Here is a 22,181-nt window from a genome sequence, read left to right as displayed (position 1 = left end):
GTTGAAGCAAGGAGGGCGTGAGAAATAATAAGGAAATAATTAAGCTTATCATGTGTTAAGAAAGCTTTTTAATTAAATAATTAGTTGATTTCCAGATATCTATATATACATATTAACTAAATCGATTAATTATTAGTTAATTAATTATTAATTGAGTTTTGTGATGCATATGTACCTTCTTAATTAATTATTAATTGAGTTTTGTGATGCATAAGTACCTTCTTATTAATCAATAGAGCCAGAATTTTTCAGAGGATACACATATATATATATATATATACATATAGAATTTGTCAATTTGATTGTAGACTATCTATAGAATATTTGGATCGATGGATCATGCGTAATTGGAATATTGACCTGGATATGCGTATGGATTTTGATTAGAGGATTAGATAATTGAAGAATAAATCATGCATGAATATATAATTCTGTATATTACTGGGATCTCAAGGTTTATTAAATGAAGATGATGATTAGGTCGTGAAGCGTATATCTAAGAAATCAAAATAATTTAATGGAATATATAGAAAAATTTATTTAAGGATTTTTATTGCACTTTAATATCTTCTAGTGAGAGGAAGTGGTACTTATGGTTCTCAAGTTTAAAATGTTCCAAATTAGTTTCTTAAAATTTAAGTTGCTGCATTTTGATCCAATAATGATTAAAAAGTACTAGAATGTAATCTCTAAAATTAAAGGGCTTAGACTTTAATTTATCAAAACTAGAAAATGAATTTTATAATAGTCATATAAATCCATTATAATAAAATTATATGTATATATATACTGTTTTAATCTAATGTGGTAAAGGCTAAGGATTATTATTTGTCCAACTAAAATTTTAGTATTAAATCATTAATTTATAATGTCATCTTCAATCTTTTACATATCAACGCATTCATATCTTATGTTGAGAATATATTCCCAAAAGATTATTACTTTAGATATATATATATATATATTTGTATGTGTGTGTGTGTGTGTGTGTGTATATGTATATATAAATTCATAAAAACATAAAAAATAACGCTTAATTGGGAACTTAAATAATTGAACCAAAAAAAGAAAAAGAAAAATTGGGACCTTCAATTGAATATTCAATATGATCAATGTAGGTCGTTGATAAGCTTTTGTGATCTTTATTCTATTTTAATTAATCGTTTTAAAAAAACTGTAATCCATTCATATTTTTTCTTATTTGCAATTCTAGTTATTGCTAGCTAATTATGTTCATGTTACGTAATACCACTTGCAAGATCCCGTATTAACATATAAACATAACTTAAATGTCACCTTTTTATTTCAAACATAAGAAACATATAATTTGTTTTCTACATGGTTTTATTATTTATTTATTTCTTCCTAGGGTGGTATCTTATTCATCATTGAACAGCGATCGTTTATTGTTGTTTTTCTGTAATTTCAATTTTGATATTGACAAGGACTTCACGAAGAACCTAGAGAGAAGACTTCCATGTGACAGTCTATATTAGTTAAGTAATGACACATGATCTAATTATCAATTTCTTAAAAAAAAAAAAAAATTAAACAAATCATAAGATCTGCATGATATCAAGTAGTAGCAATTGTGAAAAAAATTATTTATCACTGATGGAATGAAATTCACATACAATTTTATCTAGGTCAATGTTTAAACATAAATTTGAAAGTGTACTCTTAGTGATTCTACCAAACAAATGATGACTATTATTTTTAGTGATTGATTGAACCTTTTTTAAAGTTCATTGAAACTTTTTTACTTTGTATGGTAGCTCACATGGTAATTCTATTCATAAGTTATTTATGGAGTTTTTAGTATATGTAAACTGTATATTTCATAACACAAAATAAGATCATTTCCTCAATATTTCAAAATTATGTATATATATATATATAAATAATTATCCAGTTAAAATATTCTGATTTTATAAAGTTAGGTAATAAAAACCAAAAAGTTATATTGAAATAAAAACAATCAATTTACCTGATATGAACCATATCCTTGTTTTATAAAATCAGGATAATGTTGACTAGATTAATATACATATAATGTGCCTTGCGGTATAGGACATCTTATCATAATAAGATCTTCATCTATCAAATTAGTCCTACATAAATATATATATTTATATATTAATTAAGCCGTCCATGTGCTTCATAAAGTTTATACGATATACATAAATTTATAAAAAAAATTTCTGTATATTTAATTTATATTGCATGTGCAAAGCATTTTATTTATTTATTTATTTTCTGTTGATGGAATTGGAAGCATTTAAATAATGAGTTTTTCTTTTTTGTTACTATTAATGAGCTGCACTCGTAGATGCCATGCTGCTGATTAGATACATTTAATTATATATTGATTTTTTTATACTAAATCTAATATTAGAAAGTGATCGCTCTTTTAAAACAACCAATTAGATAATCATATGACATATAGATACCATCAATATTTATTACAAGAAATATTGTGTGGAGAAAGTAACTCTCCTTGGTAGGGGCACAAATTGTCAATAAGGAGAGACACCGCTTAGAAGTGCAAGGAAACATTGTCCATGGAGTATGTGAAACAAATCCTAGCTTATTGGATTAATATGGTGAAGGACGGTGAGAGGTATATGAAAAGTGACAACTATTTACAGCCATCAGATTTGTATGATCTATATAATATAACAGTTGTGAATGACTATCCCTCTCAAGCCCCTCACAGTCCCCCACCATATCAAAACTGTAATATATATATATATATATATATATAGATTATGCCTTGATTAGCTGTTATGACTCTAATCCCTTTTATCTTTTATTATACGTACTTAATGTATATCAAGGTTCTTTTTTGGAAAATATTTCTGGAATGGCAATACAAAAAAAAAAAAAAAAAATGTGTTTTTATGTTAATTATACAAATATATGGTGCAGAAGCAACGACATGTGCATGTGCTGCCATTTTATATTGCACTTATATATTATCCTCACACATACATGTGACATGATTTCCACCTTTACTTTTTTTTATTTTTCATATATGTTTGTTGGGATGTGGGATTAGAACTTTTGTCATTTTCCAAAATAAAATTTTATCATTTTCCAAAATGAAATTGGAAAATTCTACCCTCGTTCTTAATTAAATAAATCAACCAAAAAAAGTTGAAGGCACAAATTCCAAAAGGGAAGATCAAGTACTCAACCCATAAAAAAAAAAAAAAATCGCATATAAACGAGTTTCTTGAAAAGGAGCACAAGAGCGATATTTCTTATTGATCAATTTATTTGATGTAATTACACATATAACATATAAGAAAATGTCAAATACATGAAAGTTTTACTTAGGATGTATTATTGGATTGTGCTCATTAACCTTATTCTATATTTGGGGTCAGACATTGCACCATTAGACTAGATTATCACCATTAGACTAGATTATCAGTAGTATAGCAATCCTATAATCAAAACAAAGCCAAAATTTAAAGCTATGCAAAGATGTAAGAATTGATACTCAATTCTCATGGGCTCAAAATCACAATGTGATGGTCCACACTTTTGGAATAGCCTAATGGTATTTTTGTAAACATATGAAGTTTGAGATATGCGATCTTGAACATTAAGGAACTATTAATAATGTCACTAGGATATTGTATATCATATGACAGGCCAATATGAGAAGGGTTTCTTTAGAAAACTCCATTATGACTCCACATAAGAAGTAGAATTTCCTTTTGAAGAGAAGAAAATGGCTAAATAAGTTCTTTAATTGGAGGTATTTGGTGTTTGGCTTTCCACTACTCCTAGCTTTGGCTTTGAGCATGGACTAAGTGAGGCTCGTGGGGGACAATCAAGCCCACGGGGTGGACATAAGTGTTGTAAAGATGGTCTTATGATGAGAATCAGCTTGTACTCGTACAACCGACTACCCGCTTGGGTGCTAATATTTTACAAATGAAGTTGGGACCAATTACTAGGGCACAAGCTAGGAAATTTAAGGACAATCTGGTTAATTTCATCCAAGAAGTGATTCAATCTCAAGGAGGCATGACAATACCCGAAGATCCAAAGCCAGTCTTATGTATCCAAGTTACGAAGGCGAAAATGGACCCGGCAAGCTGTTTTGGTACATTTTTGGACTTCGGGCAGAAAGGAATGGATTCAAACCTTAATGACCTCAATTGATATCATCAAAAGACTATGGAAGTATGTCAAGGCCGAAGCAAAAGCATTTAAATTCCACTTGTACGCATAGCTTTTCTTGTTGGCCGAAAATGCTCATTTTGGTGCTGGCTTTGACTTCTTTTGTCATTCAAGCAAGTTTGACTCATTTCAATCAAGAGGCAACGTATGGAAATCAACATTAATCCTATTTGGCATCCTACATGACATTTGGGTGCTGATTTAGAGCCTAAACTAGTTGGTGATTGGATAAAGACAGCTTAGTTGTCAACTGGTCAACTAGTTTCCTAATTTGAATTTGACTTTTTGTTTTAGGAAACTATCTTTTATTTTGGATTTTATTTGTTTATTTTCTGGACAAATTAACTTAGGAAAGTTGATATTTTATTATTTCAGTTGTAATATAATTAATTCCTAATTCAAAATAAAAGAATTAATTAATTCAAATTAAATTAGGAAAGGAAGAGAATTTGGCCACACCTAGTTTCCTAAACATATGGCCTATTTCTCTATGGTGTTTTAGGTTTTTCTTTTGTTTTTAAAACCTATTTAAGGCTTATTTTCTCAATAAAAATTTAGTACATTATTCATACAAAAAAATACTTGTGAGAAAAAATTCTCTTTGTTCTCTTTGAACACCTAAAACACTTAATAGAAATCAAGTGTTTTAGTTTGACTTATCAATGGAACATCCATCACCTATTGTGGCATATTCATCATATACCTAGGTTTCTAATCACAAGTTGATTACAGGTTAAAGTTTTCATTAGAATATGAACATAATTAATATCCGGAGTAATATAATACGGGTTTAGGAGCAAAGCGACCTATGTTCGTATCAAAGCCAAGATTTTGTTCATGTTTGATCTATCTTATTTGTTTTGTTATTCTGAAATTTTAACATTAGGTTAAGATTGTTCTTAGTTTATACACATTCTGCATTAAAAAAAAAAAAAAAAAAACTTTTCTACATAGTCAAATTTGTTTATTTGTTTAGCCAAATTTTTGCTTCCTAGTTTGTTGGTTGTTTTGCATATTAGTTCTTAGTAATTTGGTTAATTGTTGATTTTTATTTGCTGTTTTAATCATAATTATTTGCATTCATATATTCAAATAAGAAAAAAAAAAGAAAGAGATTTGAAAGCATATTGCATAAAACCTAAAAATTGTGCAATTTATTTTTCTTTGGAGTGTGGTCTCGGTTTTGGTGGAGTTTTGACTTTGGAATTGCAATTTTGTTGTTAATTCTTGCTACTGGAGTTGAGTTTATATTCTTTAAGTTAAAAAAAAAAAAAGGAAAGAAAAACCAAAGATAAAAAATAAAAATTGAAAGGCCGGCTTTAGTTGAAGTTTGGAATTTGAATTTATTTGCTGGAAAATTGTTGGAGTTGCTGAGTTATGTCTATTTATTCAATTTTTGGTTGCTGGATTTTTGAATTTTGAGTGCTAAAATTGTGTGGATTAAAATTGTTAAAGGATTTAATACAAAGACTTAAATTACAAGAACAACAACCAACAACTACTCCATATTTGTCTAAATTGTTTCTTGTTCGCTGTTTAGATCTGTTTTTTAAATTTTATCCTTGAATTTTTAGTTTCTTAATATTCTGGTCAGTCCCTAATTGATTTTGAAAATTTCTTGTTGAATCACCTTATTTTTGGTTAGTTAGGCCGAGACTAGGTTTATCAATTCATTCGGTATTCGCTTGTTTTAGTTGCTGTTTTGTTGATAAGTTTAATTAAGGCATACTTGTGATCTAGTTGCTATTTTTTGTGCATTTTAATTAGAACTTTGAGATAATTATTTGAGTGGAAAAAGGCAAGAGAGTGTGAGCTTAAAAGAGGGTTAAAAGCTTAAACTAATGTGTAAACACAAGTGTCAAGACCTTATTTAAGTGAAACACGTGAGAGAGTGATTTTGGTAAGGATTTTTTGCATTATTTAAACTAACATGGTAGATTCAAGAATGAGGAAAGGAGATGGCTCATTCAAAATTAATGAAAAGGAATTCATAGGGTTTAAGTGTGACTCTCGAGCAACGGGAAGTGAAGGTGAACCTACTGACATGACGGCGGTCTTGGAACAACTTCAAAGGATGAATGCTCACTTTGATCACCTAAATCAAAGGATGGATAGGTTAGAAACATCACATGGTGGGTCAAATTTAAGGTTTAATGCACATGAAGGCCGAGGTCGAGGTCAAGGAAGCCGTAGATGACCTAGAGAAGAATTCAGGGATGGAAATTTTGAAGATAATCTTGAAGGCCAACCTATGAGAGGCATGGTAGAGAGGAATATGATGATCTTGGAAATATTAAGGTCAACATACCACCATTCATGGGAAAGAGTGATATAGAGGCTTACTTGGAGTGGGAGGAGCAAATGGAGATGATATACGATTGTCATAACTATTCGGAGGCTAAAAATTTTAAATTGGCAGCTTTGGAAGTGCAATGGAGGACAAATGAGCAAAGTACTCGAAGGAGAGTTTGTACCGACCCACTATCATAGGTTGCTGCATAAAAGACTCCAATTATTAACTTAAGGAAGTAAGACTGTAGCGGATTACTATAAAAGGATGGAGATCCTCATGATGAGGTTGAGCATGAATGATGATCGTGAGGTAACCATGATAAGGTTTTTGGGTGGTTTAAATTGCAAGATAGCTAACCAAGTGGAGTTTCAACAATATGTAGAATTGGAGGAGATGCTTCATGTGGCTATTAAGATTGAAAATCAATTCAAGAGGAACGGTACAAGCTCATGGTTTGGAGATGTTTTAAGTAGTGGGAGGACCAATCCAAGTGTTTGGAGAAGCAATCCCACATATAATATAAGGCCAAAACCAAAACATGGAGAAGAAAGTTCCAATCGGCCAAGGAAGGGAGTTAAAACCAAATATGTCCAAGCACCAAGAATTAAAGGTAAATCTGATCCTAAACCTTCTAAAACTCATGACATTGTATGTTTTAAGTGCCAGGAATGAGGACACATTGTCAATCAATGCCCAAATAGGAGAATCATGGTGTTGAAAGGTAATGGAGATTTGAAATCTGAAAGTGAAGAAAGTGAGGCTGAAACCGAACTTCATGAAGAAGAAATTGGAGGCGAGGAACATGAGGAATCCGACACACTCAAGGCTTCAAGGGCTGAACTGACCTTGGTGGCAAAAAGTGATGTGAATCCGCCCGAGCTTGCACAACCGACAATTCGCTAGGGTACTGATCCGATACGGATGAAGACCGGACCGATTATTAAGGCTCAAGCTAAGAGGTTTAAGGACAACCTTGCTACCTTTATGTGGGAAGTAATTTATTCTCAAAAGGGCTTGTCCATACTTGACAATAAAAGACCTGTTTTAAGCATCCAAGTGGTGGAGGCTGATATATCGAACATTTTACGTTGGACACCCATACATCGGACATTTTATATCAGACACCCATACATCGAACATTTTATATCGAACACCTGTACATCGGACATCTGATCTCGGACTTTGGACTTCGGACATCAGACTTAACTTAGTTTGGATATCAGGGAGACATAAGTTAGCTAGGACATCAGGCAGACATAAGTTAGCTTGGACATTAGACATAAGTTAGCTCGGACATCAAGCAGACATAAGCAAGCTCGGACATCAGGCAGACATAAGTTAGCTCGGACATCGGACATAAGTCAGCTTAGTTGTCAAACTAGTCAACTTGTTTTCTAATTTGCGTTTGACTTTTTGGGTATTTATTTATTTATTTGCTGAACAAATAAGTTTAGGAAAGTTATTATTTTATTATTTTTATTGTAAATTAATTGATTCCTAATTCAAAATAAGGGAATTAATTAATCCAAATTACATTAGGAAAGGATGTGAAATTAGGCAATTTCCTAATTGGATTCTATGTTGGCCGAAATTTCCTAATCCTTTTAGGGTTTTATTTTGTTTATTCAAGGCCTATTTAAAGGCTTAATTTTAATGAGAAATCAAGCTTGAATTTTATACAGAAAATTATTTATGAGATTGAATTCTCTTTGTTCTCTTTGAACACCTAAAACACCATTAGAGAGTGAGTGTTTTACTTTTGATTTATCAATAGGACATCCATCACCTATTGTGGCATCTTTGATATACCAAGGTTTCTAATCACAAGTTAGTTAAGGGTTGGGGTGACCACTAAAACTTAAATATAATTAGATCTGGGCTAATATAATACAAGTTTAGGAGTAGGTCGTCCTAGGTTCGTATCATTTGGTATCAGAGTCGAATTTTGTTCAGGTTTGATTTATCTTTATTTGCTTTGTTTGTTTTTGTGTTAATCTGTAAATTTAGCATTAGGTTAAGGTTGCATCCATCCCATACACGTTCTGCATATCAAAAAAAAAAAAAAAAAATCATTCCTAGTTGAATTATGATTTCCTAGCTTTATCGTATTTTTGTTTCCTAGTTTCTTGGGTGTCTTTTATCATTTTTCCTGTTAATTTGGTTTTTTTTTCTTTGTTGTTTTAGTCTTCAATATTTGCATTCATATATCAAGAAAAAAAAAATCGAACAGATATTAAAAAAAAAAAAAAACTGCACTTTTGTTTTTGTTGGAGGCCACGAGTTTTATGGATTTTTGGTGTGGAATTGTAATTTTTGGTGTTGATCTTTGCTACGGCAGTTGTTTTATGATCTGTGAGTGAAAAAAAAAAAAGAAGAAGAAGAAGAAGCCAAATAAAAAAAAAAAGTTTCGGTTTGTTGGAGTTTGATTTGTTTGCTGGAAATTTGTTGGAGCTGCTGGTTTGTGATTATTTATTCAATAATTGAGTTGCTGAAGAATTATTTTTTCTGTTGGATATTTGGAATTTTGGGTGCTTAAATTGTTGGATTAAAATTAGTTAAAGGATTTGATACAAAACTTGAATTAAAAGAACAACAACCAACAATATTCTATATTTTTGTTCAATTTGATTCTTGTTTGAGTTTAAAATTCTTTTTCCTAAATTTTATTTTTGAATCCTCATCTCTTACCATCTGGTCCAGTTCTTAAAAATTTCAAAATTTTCCCATTGGTTTGCCTTATTTTGCCTAGAAAAGCCGAAAACTAGGATTTGTTAAGTCATTCGGTATTGCTTATTTTTTGCTACTGTTTTGTTGATAAGTTTAATTAAAATATACTTGTGATCTAATTACTGTTTTATGGGTATTTTAATTAGAACTTTAAGATAATTCATTTAGTGGAAAAAGGCAAGAGTGTGTGAGCTTAAAAGAGGCTAAAAGTCGAAACTAGTGTGAAAACACGAATGTCGAGACTTGTTTGAGTGAAACATGTGAGGAAGTGAATTTGGTGAGGTCTTATTTTATTTTTGCATTATTTATACTAACATGGCAGAGTCAAGGGTGAGAAGAGGAGACCCACCTTTAAGAATTAACGAAGAAGAGTTCGTAGGATTCCATGGCGGTTCCCGAGCTTCAGGGAGTGGTGAGCAAATGGACATGAGAGCTATCTTGGAGCAACTACAACAGATGAATACTCAATTTAGCCATTTAAATCAAAGGATGGACAGGTTAGAAACATCCCAAAGAGTTCCGAATTTAAGGTTAGATGCTCATGGAAGACGAGGACGAGGTCGAGGTCGAGGAGGCCGAAGGCGACCAAGAGAAGGATTTGGGGGAAGTAACTTTGGAGATGACTTGGATGAGGGGTTTGATGAAGTTTTTGAACCTCAAGAAAGGCTAATCTGTGGAAGACCAACAAGGAATGAAGATGATGATCTTGGGAATATCAAGGTAAACATTCCACCTTTCATGGAAAAAAGTGATCTGGAAGCATATTTGGAATGGGAGGAGAAAATGGAGATGATTTTCGATTGTCATAACTATTCGGAAGTTAAGAAGGTGAAATTGGCAGCAATGGAATTTGGCCATTATGCACTCCAATGGTGGACCAATGAGCAAAACACACAAAGGAGAGTTGGTGATGACTTGGTCACTACATGGTGACAAATAAAAGGAGCCATGAGGAAGCAGTTCGTACCATCACATTATCATAGATTGCTGCATCAAAGGCTTCAATCCCTATCTCAAGGAAGTAGGTCCGTGGAGGATTATTACAAGGAGATGGAGATGCTCATGATGAAGTTAAACATGAATGAGGATAAAGAAGCAACCATGGCAAGATTTCTTGGTGGTTTGAATCGTGAGATAGCCAACCAACTAAAATTGCAACAATATGTGGAATTGGAGGAGATGTTGCATGTGGCTATTAAATTGGCACATCAATTCAAGAGGAGGGGTGTAAGCTCATGGTTTGGAGGTGTTTCCAATAGCAGAAGGTCCAATTCAAGTGGCTGGAGGAACAATTCCATCTATGAAAGCAACCTAAAGCCAAAAGTCGGAGAAGAAAGTTCAAACCGGCCAAGGAAGGATACTAGAACCGAATCTATCCAAGCACCAAAGAATGAGGTAAAATTAGATCCTAAACCTTCTAGAACTCATGATATTGTGTGTTTTAAGTGCCAGGGACAAGGACACATAGCTAGCCAATGCCCGAATAGAAGAATCATGGTGTTAAAGGGCAATGGTGACCTAGAATCGGAAAGTGAAGAAAGTGAGGATGAAGCCAAGTAAGAGGACGAGGACTTGGAAGATGAACCCGAAACCTTGCAAGCATCCAATGCTGAATTAAACTTGGTTTCTAGGAGAGTACTTGCTGCATACAAAGATGAGGATGAAATTCAAAGAGAGAACATCTTCCACACCCAATGTGAAATTCAAGGTAAAATTTGTAGTATGATTATTGATAGTGGAAGTTGTACAAATGTAATTAGTAATCTTGTAGTTGATAAATTAGACTTAACCACCATTAACCATCTAGAACCTTATAGATTACAATTGATTAATGATAGTGGTGAAATAAAAGTGAATAAACAAGCCAAAGTAGAATTTAACATAGATAAATATGTGGATGTTGTTTTGTGTGATGTTGTCCCTATGCATTCGGTACATATTTTACTTGGTAGGCCTTGGCAATTTGATAGAGATGCTATTCATTATGGTAGAGAGAATAGTATTGTTTTTAGATTTAAAGGTAAAAAGGTCAAGCTGGAGGCATTAACTCCTAAAGAGGTGTACAAAGATCAAATTCAAATACAACAAAGGAGGATGGCCGAACAACTCAAGGAAAGGACTAGTATGGCCCCCATGGCAACAACACCCATCCAAGGAGTCCAAGCCGTGCAAGACCAACCAGGTAAGTGTTCTAAAACTCAAATTGAGTGGAAAAACCAAGAGAAGGCTGAAATTGGAATGAAAAAACAAAAGAGAAACCCGAGAGTGAGAGAAAAGCCGAGAGTGAGGAAGGTAGTATGGTGGTCGAGAGAAAGAAAGGAAAAGAAATGAAAGAAAGAAAGAATAAAAATTTTTATTTGAGTTTTGGAGATGTTAATAAAGCTATCTTGAGTAAAAAAACATTGCTGGTCATGATTTATAAAGATAATTATTTTAATGATTAAGCTAATCTTGAAAAACTTGAATTGCCAAGTTTAATTCTTTCTCTTTTGCAAGATTTTGAAGATGTCTTTATGGATGAAATTCCAAAAGGATTACCACCAATTAGAGGGATTGAATATCAATTTGACTTTGTTCTAGGGGCTACCATACCAAATAGACTAGCATATAGAAGCAATCCAGAAGAAACAAAGGAGCTACAAAAGCAGGTAAGTGAGTTACTTGATAAAGGCTATATTCGTGAGAGTATGAGTCCATGTGCTGCTCCTGTTTTATTAGTGCCTAAAAAAGATGGTTCTTGGAGAATGTGTGTTGATTGTAGGGCTATAAATAATATCACCATCAAATATAGACATCTAATTCCTAGATTAGATGATATGCTTGATGAATTGTATGGTGCTTGCATGTTAACTAAAATTGATCTTAGAAGTGGATACCATCAAATTAGGATGAAAGAAGGTGATGAATGGAAAACCGCATTTAAAACTAAATATGGGCTGTATGAATGGTTAGTCATCCCATTTGGTTTAACTAATGCACCTAGTACTTTTATGTGGCTTATGAATCAAGTTATGTGTCCATTTATTGGCAAATTTATGGTTGTGTACTTTGATAACATTTGAGTGTATAGCCGAAACTTAGATGAATGTGTAAACCATCTTAGGCAAGTTTTAAATGTTGTTAGGAAAGAAAGGTTGTTTGCTAACATGAAAAAGTGTGACTTTTGCAAAGATGAGCTTGTTTTCCTAGGATTTGTAATAAGTGCTGCGGGAATTAAAGTTGACCAATCTAAAGTTCAAGCAATCAAGGAGTGGCCGACAGCAACATCTATCACCCAAGTGAGGAGCTTTCATGGTTTGGCAAATTTTTATCGAAGATTTGTCAAGGACTTTAGCACCACCGCAGCACCTTTGAATGAAGTTGTAAAGAAGAATGTTGGCTTTAAATGAGGGGAAGTACAAGAAAAATCTTTTAATTTGTTGAAAGAAAAATTATATAATGCACCTTTATTAGTTTTGCCAAATTTTTCTAAGACTTTTGAAATTGAATGTGATGCTTCGGGTGCAGGTATTAGAGCTGTATTAATGCAAGAAGGAAGACCCATAGCCTACTTTAGTGAGAAATTAAATGGAGCTGCACTAAACTATCTGACATATGACAAGGAGATGTATGCTTTGGTGAAGACTTTGGAAACATGGCAGCATTATCTCGTGCCAAAAGAATTTGTGATTCATATGGATCATGAATCTTTGAAACACATTAAAGGCCAAGGAAAGATCAACCAAAGGCATGCCAAGTGGATTGAATTTATTGAGACTTTTCCATATGTGATCCGCTACAAAAAAAGGCAAGGAAAATGTGGTTGCCAATGCATTATCCCGAAGGCATGTTCTCTTTTCTACCTTAGATGCTAGATTGCTTGGTTTTGAATAATTAAAGGAACTTTATGAGCATGATAATGACTTTGGAGAAATATTTAGAACATGTTTGAAACATGGATTTAATAAATTTTACATATTTGAGGGATATTTGTTTAATGAAAACAAACTTTGTGTGCTTAATTGTAGCAGTAGGGAGTTATTAGTTAGAGAAGATCATGGGGGTGGTTTAATTGGACATTTTGGTGTTTTTAAAACTTTATCCTTGCTGCAAGAACATTTTTATTGGCCTAAAATGAAGAGAGATGTTGAGAATATATGTGAAAGGTGTTTGAAATGCCAAAAGACTAAGTCCACATTGAAGCTGCACAGATTGTACCAACCTTTGCCGATTCCTTCACATCCTTAGGTAGATTTGTCTATGGATTTTATTCTTGGTTTTCCTAGGTCAAGGACAGGTAAGGATTCAATTTTTGTTGTTGTGGATAGATTTTCTAAGATGGCACATTTTATTGCTTGTAATAAAACTGATGATGCATCTAATGTAGCTAATTTATTTTTCAAAGAAATTGTGAGGTTACATGGAATGCCTAGGACTATTGTTTTGGATAGGAATGCGAAGCTCTTAAGTTATTTTTGGAAAACCTTGTGGGCTAAGTTAGGTACTGAGCTTTTATTTTCAACTACTTGTCATCCACAAACTGATGGACAAACCAAAGTAGTGAATAGAATTTTGTCCGCATTGTTGAGAGCATTAATTAGTTGAAATTTGAGAACTTGGGAGGATTGTTTGCCACATGTTGAATTTGCTTATAATAGGTCTTTGCATTCAGCAACTAAATTTACTCCTTTTGAAATTGTTTATGGTTTTAATCCTTTGACTCCATTAGATCTAACACCTTTTGTCAGGACCCGTCCAGAATTCCTTCCCGGAACCCTAGACAAGCCCTGATCCCAGGGAAATACCACCGAACCTTCCAACGGAAAATCCGGCAGCACCTCCCCTAAGGGTAGGACTAACCAAAAATTACCTGCACTGAAAACACACTTCTATAAACATCCTCTTATCCCTCCCACGATACTACAAATTCATTCCACAAATTTACAGCACTTCAAAGAACAGTAAATCAGTGCATAAATGATAACTACACGTCCAATACAGTATACAGAGCATTATACAAATAAATGTGGAATTTATACAATGACAGATAAGAAGCAATACAGGATAGAGAGGAAAAAGGGAAGAAAAACTTCTTGAACCTTCGGCAACGAACTGAGATTTTGGGCTCGCCCCGGACAATCAACGTCTCCAACCTGGACCTAGGGGAACGAAATTTAAGAGTGTGAGATACTAATCATCTCAGTGACCCTATCTACTGTACACCTTAATATTAATAATATAAAAATAAAGGAATTTAATTAATCCATACCGAACAATTACATAAATAAATAAATAGACAATTGAAATAATAATTTCTCTCAAAACACTCACTATTCACTCCGTTGGAAATGTTCCCCTTTTAAAACATTTTCACAAAATCCGATATTCGTACTTCCCGAAAACCAAGGGACCAAATAATTTAATAAACAACAAATAAATAAATAAATACCCCAAATATAAATAAACTGTAATAATTTATAATAAATAATTTTGTACTCTTTGGGGTTTGAAATTTCTATCCGAAAAATTTGTACTTGACGCACCACACCATATACCAGTGATGCCCTTCGATACCCAGCGTCCTGAGTACCGACTGGCGGGGAGATTAAAAAGAGAAACTTGCAAACGGCACTTCGGCGTCCTGACAGTACTGCTGCTGAAACCATCATCCCCGCCAAGGAGGGGGGGGGGGGGCTGTGCGCAATAACAAACTTGCCTGCCCACGGTCCAATGGCATCTCACGGGTGAAATAATAATACTTGTGCGCTGAACCACATATACATATACCAGAACACCAATACTGCGTGAATGCGTCTAAAATAATTATTAAACCAACCGTACCGTTTTCCAAAATTACCGTGGGAAATATACCAAATTTTCACACTTACCATTCCACATATTTTTATTTAACAAGCCGGTACGAAAACATCTATAACAAATAAAACCATACCTTTTCTCGTAATACGAGATTCAACAATTGAAATACCGCGGGCATAATTTATAAAATTAAACCACCAACTTAAACAAATATTTTCATAAAATATTTAACCCAATTATGCCCGAAAACAATATAAAATCCAAACACAATGAATTACTGAAAATACTTGCTCATGTGTAATAAATACCATTTAATCACCATAATAAAAATCAGAAATTTCTTGATAACCCAAAAAATTCCATTTAGCACCAATGGGTAAATATATATATAAAATAATATTTTTTCCCGATTGTATTTAAAATACACCACATGAGCACAAATTACAGATATCAATTTAACACCAATTAAATATAATCAATTACCCCAAAAACATTTTTAAAGGTGAGTCACTCACCGGGAGCACGCAATTAAACCATGATCCACCATGGGATCAATTCCACGACTCACCGGTGCTCTTATAACACAATCCACACACAGTCAAATTAATTAATATTTTATTCGGGTAAATAATACCCGGTATCCGGGGGGTCAAACACAAACGTTATTCAAAATAGTCGAATAATATACCGAATCGAAGCTTGAGCGACGAGGATTACAAATCCGGTCTCCATCGACCCCAATTCCGCCGGAGGTGGTCGGAATTTGGCCGGAAAGCTTCGGCCGGATTTAAACTTGAGGGATCTCTCAAACGGTGGGGATTTTGGGCAATCTAACCCCTGAAATGGTTGAAAATGGTGGAATAGAGGTATGGGTCGGGCTGGGTTGGTCGGAAACGGCGAGAATCGCCGGAAAAACGTAACCGGCCGCCGCTGACTTCACCGGCCCGATCTGGGCACGTCCGGCGGCGACTGGCAGGGAAATTTGGAGGTCAAGGTCGTAAGGAGATGGGCTACACCGGTGGCCGGCGCGTGTGGCATTCCGGCAATTGAAATCCGGTCAAAACGCCGGTCAAAGAGAGCGGGGGAGAGAGTCAAAGGAAAGGAGAGAGGGAGAAGTCTCTGCGTGTTTCTGTGTCTGTCGGGCTCGGGGAAGAAGAAGGGAAGAAAAGGAAAAGAAAGAGAAGGGTGTTTTCCCACGTGGGGAAAAGAAAAGAAAAAGAAAAAGAAAAAGAATATAAAATAAAATTAAAAATAATTAAATAATAATATTACACAAAATAATAATAACAAAATATGATATTACACATGGTTGACATGTGGCACCTCATTATGGTGACACATGGTCACACTTATTTAGTCACACGTGGCACACCGTTACGCGTTTTTAAAAAAAATAATAATACTAAAATAATACGGTGTTTGAAAAACTCTACAGGTCCATAACTTTCAAACCACATGTCCAAATCGGACGTGCCACTAGTCTATGGACTCGTATCGACGAGCACTTCACAACCATGCATGAGTCAAAGCTCAACCTTGCACGAATAAAAAGTCAACTCCGGCACCCCTTGGACAGTTTGGACCTCAACTTGTTTTGCTCATAACTTTCAAACCGTAGCTCCGTTTTCAACGTGCTACTAGTCTACAAACTCGTGCCAATGTGTACTTCGTAATGGTACCTCAGTCAACCTAGAATTCCAATCGAGTCAAAAAGTCAACTTTTGACCCCTTCGGTCAACGGTCAACAGTCAACCTCGATCAACGTGCAAAAATTCCGACATGGTTCGGGACGGGGTGTTACACTTTTACCTTTAAGTGAACGTGCTAATCTAGATGGGAAACAAAAAGATGATTTTGTTAAGCAAATTCATGAAAAAGCTAAGGAAAATATTGAGAGGAGGACCGAGCAATATGCAAGGAATGCTAACCAAGGCTGAAAACAGGTTGTTTTTTAACCTAGGGATTGGGTTTGGTTACACTTGAGGAAGGAGAGGTTTTCCGAACAACGGAAATCAAAATTGATGCCAAGAGGTGATGGACCTTTTTAAGTTTTGTGCTGATAAATGACAATGCTTACAAACTTGATTTACCGGGTGAGTATAATGTTAGTGCTACATTCAATATTGCTTAGTTGTCTCCTTTTGCTACAGGTGATAACTTTGATTTGAGGGAAAATCCTTCTCAAGAGGAGGGGAATGATGCGAATCCGCCCAAGCTCGCACAACCCACATCTCGCTGGGGTACTGATCCGATAGGGATGAAAACCAGGCTGATCACTAGGGCTTAAGCTAAGAGGTTTAAGGACAACCTTACTGCCTTTATCTAGGAAGTAATTCATTCTCAAAAGGGCTTGTCCATACTTGAAGATAAAGACCTATTTTAAGCATCCAAGTGGTGGAGGTTGATACATCGAACATTTTATATCGGACACCCATACATCGGACATTTTATATCGAACACCCGTACATGGAACATCTGATCTCGGACTTCAGACTTCAGACATCAGACTTAACTTAGTTAGGATATCAAGGAGACATAAGTTAGCTCGGACATCAGACATAAGTCAGCTTAGTTGTCAAACTAGTCAACTTGTTTTCTAATTTGCGTTTGACTTTTTAGGTTTTTATTTATTTATTTGCTTGACAAATAAGATTAGGAAAGTTATTATTTTATTCTTTTTATTGTAAATTAATTAATTCCTAATTCAAAATAAGGGATGTAATTAATCCAAATTAAATTAGGATTTCTAATTGGATTCTATGTTGGCCGAAATTTCCTAATCCTTTTAGGGTTTTATTTTGTTCATTCAAGGCCTACTTAAAGGCTTATTTTCAATGAGAAATCAAGCTTAAATTTTATACAGAAAATTATTTGTGAGATTGAATTCTCTTTGTTCTCTTTGAACATCTAAAACACCATTAGAGAGTGAGTGTTTTAGTTTTGACTTATCAATAGGACATCCATCACCTATTGTGGCGTCTTCGATATACTAAGGTTTCTAATCACAGGTTGGTCAGGGGTTAAGGTGACCACTAAAACTTGAACATAATTAGATCCAGGCTAATATAATACGGGTTTAAGAGCAGGTCGTCCTAGGTTTGTATCAAGAAGGGTTCTAGCCATGTATAAATATGAGGATCAAATTCAAAGAGACAATATCTTGCACACTCGATGTGAAATTCAGGGTAACATATGTAGTATGGTAGTTGACAGTGGAAGTTATGCTAATGTAATTAGTAATGTGGTAGTTGATAAATTAGGATAAGAAACCATTAAACATCTCAAACCATATAGATAACAATGGCTTAATGATAATGGTGAGATGTAAGTAAATAAACAAGCCAAAATAAAATTCAGCATTGAAAAATATGTGGATGTTGTTCTCATGCACGCTGGTCATATTTTATTGGAGAGGCCATTGCAATTTGATAAGGATGCCGTACACTATGGAAGAGAAAATTCCCTTGTTTTTAAATTTAAGGAAAAAAAGGTTAAGCTCAAGCCATTAACTTCAAATGAGGTATTTAGAGACCAATTACAAATGCAACAAAGGAGGGAGGTCGAATGGCTCAAAGACAAAGCAAGCATGGCACCCACAACTTCACCATTTGTGAAGGAAGGTAAGATCGAACCACTCATCCAACTACTATCTCTTTTCTTTTATAGGATTTTGAAGATATCTTTTCAGAGGAGATTTCTAATGGTCTACCACCTCTCCGAGGGATTGAACATCAAATTGATTTTGTACCGGGAGCTACAATTCCTAACAGGCCTACATATAGGAGTAATTCCGAGGAGACAAAGGAGCTACAAAGGCAGGTAAGTGAGTTGCTTGACAAAGGTTATAGTCCTGAGAGCATGAGTCCATGTGTTGCTCCTATTTTATTAGTAACTAAGAAAGATGGTTCATCAATAGTATAACCATTAAATATAAGCACCCAATTTCTAGGTTAGATGATATATTAGATGAATTACATGGTGTATGCATATTTTACTAAAATTGATCTTAGGAGTTGATATCACCAAATTAGGATGAAAGAGGGTGATAAATGAAAAACGGCATTTAAAATTGAATATGGTTTGTATGAGTGGTTAGTAATGTCATTTGGTCTAACTAATGCACCTAGTACTTTCATGCGTTTAATGAACCATGTTATGTGCCCATTCATTGGAAAGTTTATGGTTGTTTATTTTGATGATATTCTTGTATATAGTAGGCATTTAGATGAGCATGTAGAACATCTTATGTTAGTTTAAGGAGTACTTTGGAAGGAAAGATTATTTACTAATCTCAAAAAATGTGAATTTTGTAAAGATGATGAATTGGTTTCTCTAGGATTTGTTTTAAGTGCTGCAGAAATTAAAGTTGATCAATCCAAGGTGAAAGCTACATAAGAGTGGTCGTAACCCACATTTATTACCCAAGTGAGGAACTTTCATGGTTTAGCTAGTTTCTACCGAAGATTTGTTAAGGATTTTAGCACCATTGCAGCACTTTTGGCCAAAGTTGTAAAGAAGAATGTTGGGTTCAAATGGGGTGAAGCACAAGAAAAATCTTTTGATTTGTTGAAAGAAAAATTATCTAATGCACCTTTATTAGTATTGCCGAATTTTGATAAAATTTTTGAAATTAAATGTGATGCTTTGGATGTAGGTATTGGAGCTATTTTAATGCAAGAAGGAAGACCCATAGCATACTTTAGTGAGAAGGTAAATGGAGCGGTATTGAAGTACCCGACATATGATAAAGAGATGGATGCGTTGGTGAGAGCCTTTGAGATGTGGCAGCATTACTTAATGCAAAAGGAATTTGTGATTTATACGGATCATGAATTATTGAAGCACATCAACGGCTAAGGGAAGCTTAAATGATGGCATGCTAAGTGGATTGAGTTCATTATGACTTTTCCTTATGTTACCACTACAAGAAAGGTAAGGAAAATATATAGTCAATGCATTATCCCGGAGGTATGCATTATTTTCTACCTTAGATGCTAGATTGCTTGGATTTGAACAATTAAAAAAACTTTATAAGCATGATAGTGACTTTAGAGAAATATTTAGGAACTGTCCAAAACATGGTTTTAATAAATTTTACATATTTGAGGGATATTTGTTTAAGGAAAATCAACTTTGTGTGCCTAATTGTAGCATTAGGGAATTTCTAGTGAGGAAAGGTCATGGTGGTGGTTTATGGGTCATTTTGGTGTCTTAAAAACTTTATCCTTAGTGCAAGAAGACTTTTATTAGCCTAATATGAAGAGAGATGTGGAAAAAATTTGTGAAAGATGTTTAAAACACCAAAAATCCAAATATAGGTTGAAACTGCGCGGTTTGTATCTCCCATTGCCGATTCCATCCACTCCTTGGGTAGATTTGTCTATGGATTTTGTTATTGGTTTATCTAGGTCTAGAATAGATAAGGATTCAATTTTTGTTGTTGTGGATAGATTTTCTAAAATGGCACATTTTATTGCATGTAATGAAACTGATGATACATCTAATGTTGCTAATTTATTCTTTAAGGAAATTGTGAGGTTGCATGGTATGCCTAGAACTATTGTTTCAGATAAGGATGCTAAGTTCTTAAGTTACTTTTGGAAAACTTTGTGGGATAAGTTAGGGACTAAGCTTTTATTTTCACCTATTTGTCAACCACAAACTGATGGACAAACTGAAGTAGTAAATAGAACTTTGTCTACATTGTTAAGGACATTAATTAGTAGAAATTTAAGAATATGGGAGGAATGTTTGCCACATGTTGAATTTGTTTATAATAGATCTTTGCATTAGCTACTAAATATACTCCATATGAAATTGTTTATGGTTTTAATCCTTTGATTCCATTAGATTTAAGACCTTTACCTTTAAATGAACGTGCTAATCTAGATGGGAAACAAAAAGCTGATTTTGTAAAACAGATTTATGAGAAGACAAAAGCAAACATCAAGAAGAGGACAGAACAATATGCAAAGAATGCTAATCGAGGCCGAATTAAGGTTGTTTTTGAACTTGGAGATTGGGTTTGGTTGCATTTAAGAAAGGAGAGGTTTCCTAAACAAAGAAAGTCAAAGCTGATGCCCCGAGGGGATAGACCTTTTCAAGTTTTGGAGAGGATCAATGAGAATGCTTATAAACTTGGCTTACTAGGTGAGTATAACATGAGTGCTACATTTAATGTTGCTGATTTATCTCCATTTGCTGTAGGTGATGACTTTGATTTGAGGACAAATCCTTTTCACATAACCGAAGTATAACTACATTGGAGGAGATGGTGGAAAAGTTCTTGAACAAATTTTTCTCACCTTTTATATCTTCACAACATTAAATTGAAATTATCCAATTCAAGCAACAAAACTATGAGCCATTATATGAGACTTAGGAACGATTCAAGGATTAGTTAAGAAGATGTTCGCAATATGGGTATGAAGAATGGGTTCTCATTGGTATCTTCTATAATAGTTTGCATGACTAAATGAATTCTATTGTAAATAACTCAAATAGTTGTTTTTTCATGAAGAAGATGGTTGAGAAAGCTTTTGCTTTGCTAGAGAAATTAGCTTTTAATTCTTACAATTGGCTAACTGATAGACAAATATTGAAGAAACCAAGTAGTGTATCTAAGTTGGATGCCTTCAATAGCTTAGTATCTAAGGTTGATGCTTTGTCTCATCAATTGGCTTGTTTGAATTAACTGTCTACCAAGCCTATGGAGAACGTTGCAAGTGCTTCTTTACCTCCAAGTAATGCTACAATTAAGCAATGTGAATTCTTAGCTAATCAAAATATCAGTTATATGTTTAGGCCAAAGAACAATGTTCCTGACTAATATAACCCTAATTTTGAGATATCATGAAAATTTTTCTTGATTAAATTACAAGGATTCATTAAATCCACCACCAAGATTTTCTAAGCTTAAGGAGAAGAAGCTCCTTTTAAAGATTCAATACCAAATGATACAAACCTAGGTTGACTCGCACCTAAACCCGTATTATATTAACCCGAATCTCAATTAAGTTCAAGTTTTTATGGGAAAACCTTAACCCCTAACCAAACTATGATTAGAAACCTTGGTATATTGAAGACGCCACAATAGGTTATGGAAACCCTATTGACAAGTCAAAACTAAAATGCTCACTCTCTAATGGTGTTTTAGGTGTTCAAAGAGAAC

This window comes from Ziziphus jujuba, chromosome 7, assembly GCF_031755915.1.
Source record: "Ziziphus jujuba cultivar Dongzao chromosome 7, ASM3175591v1".
Lineage (NCBI taxonomy): Eukaryota > Viridiplantae > Streptophyta > Magnoliopsida > Rosales > Rhamnaceae > Ziziphus > Ziziphus jujuba.
Note: the sequence above shows the minus strand (reverse complement) of the source record.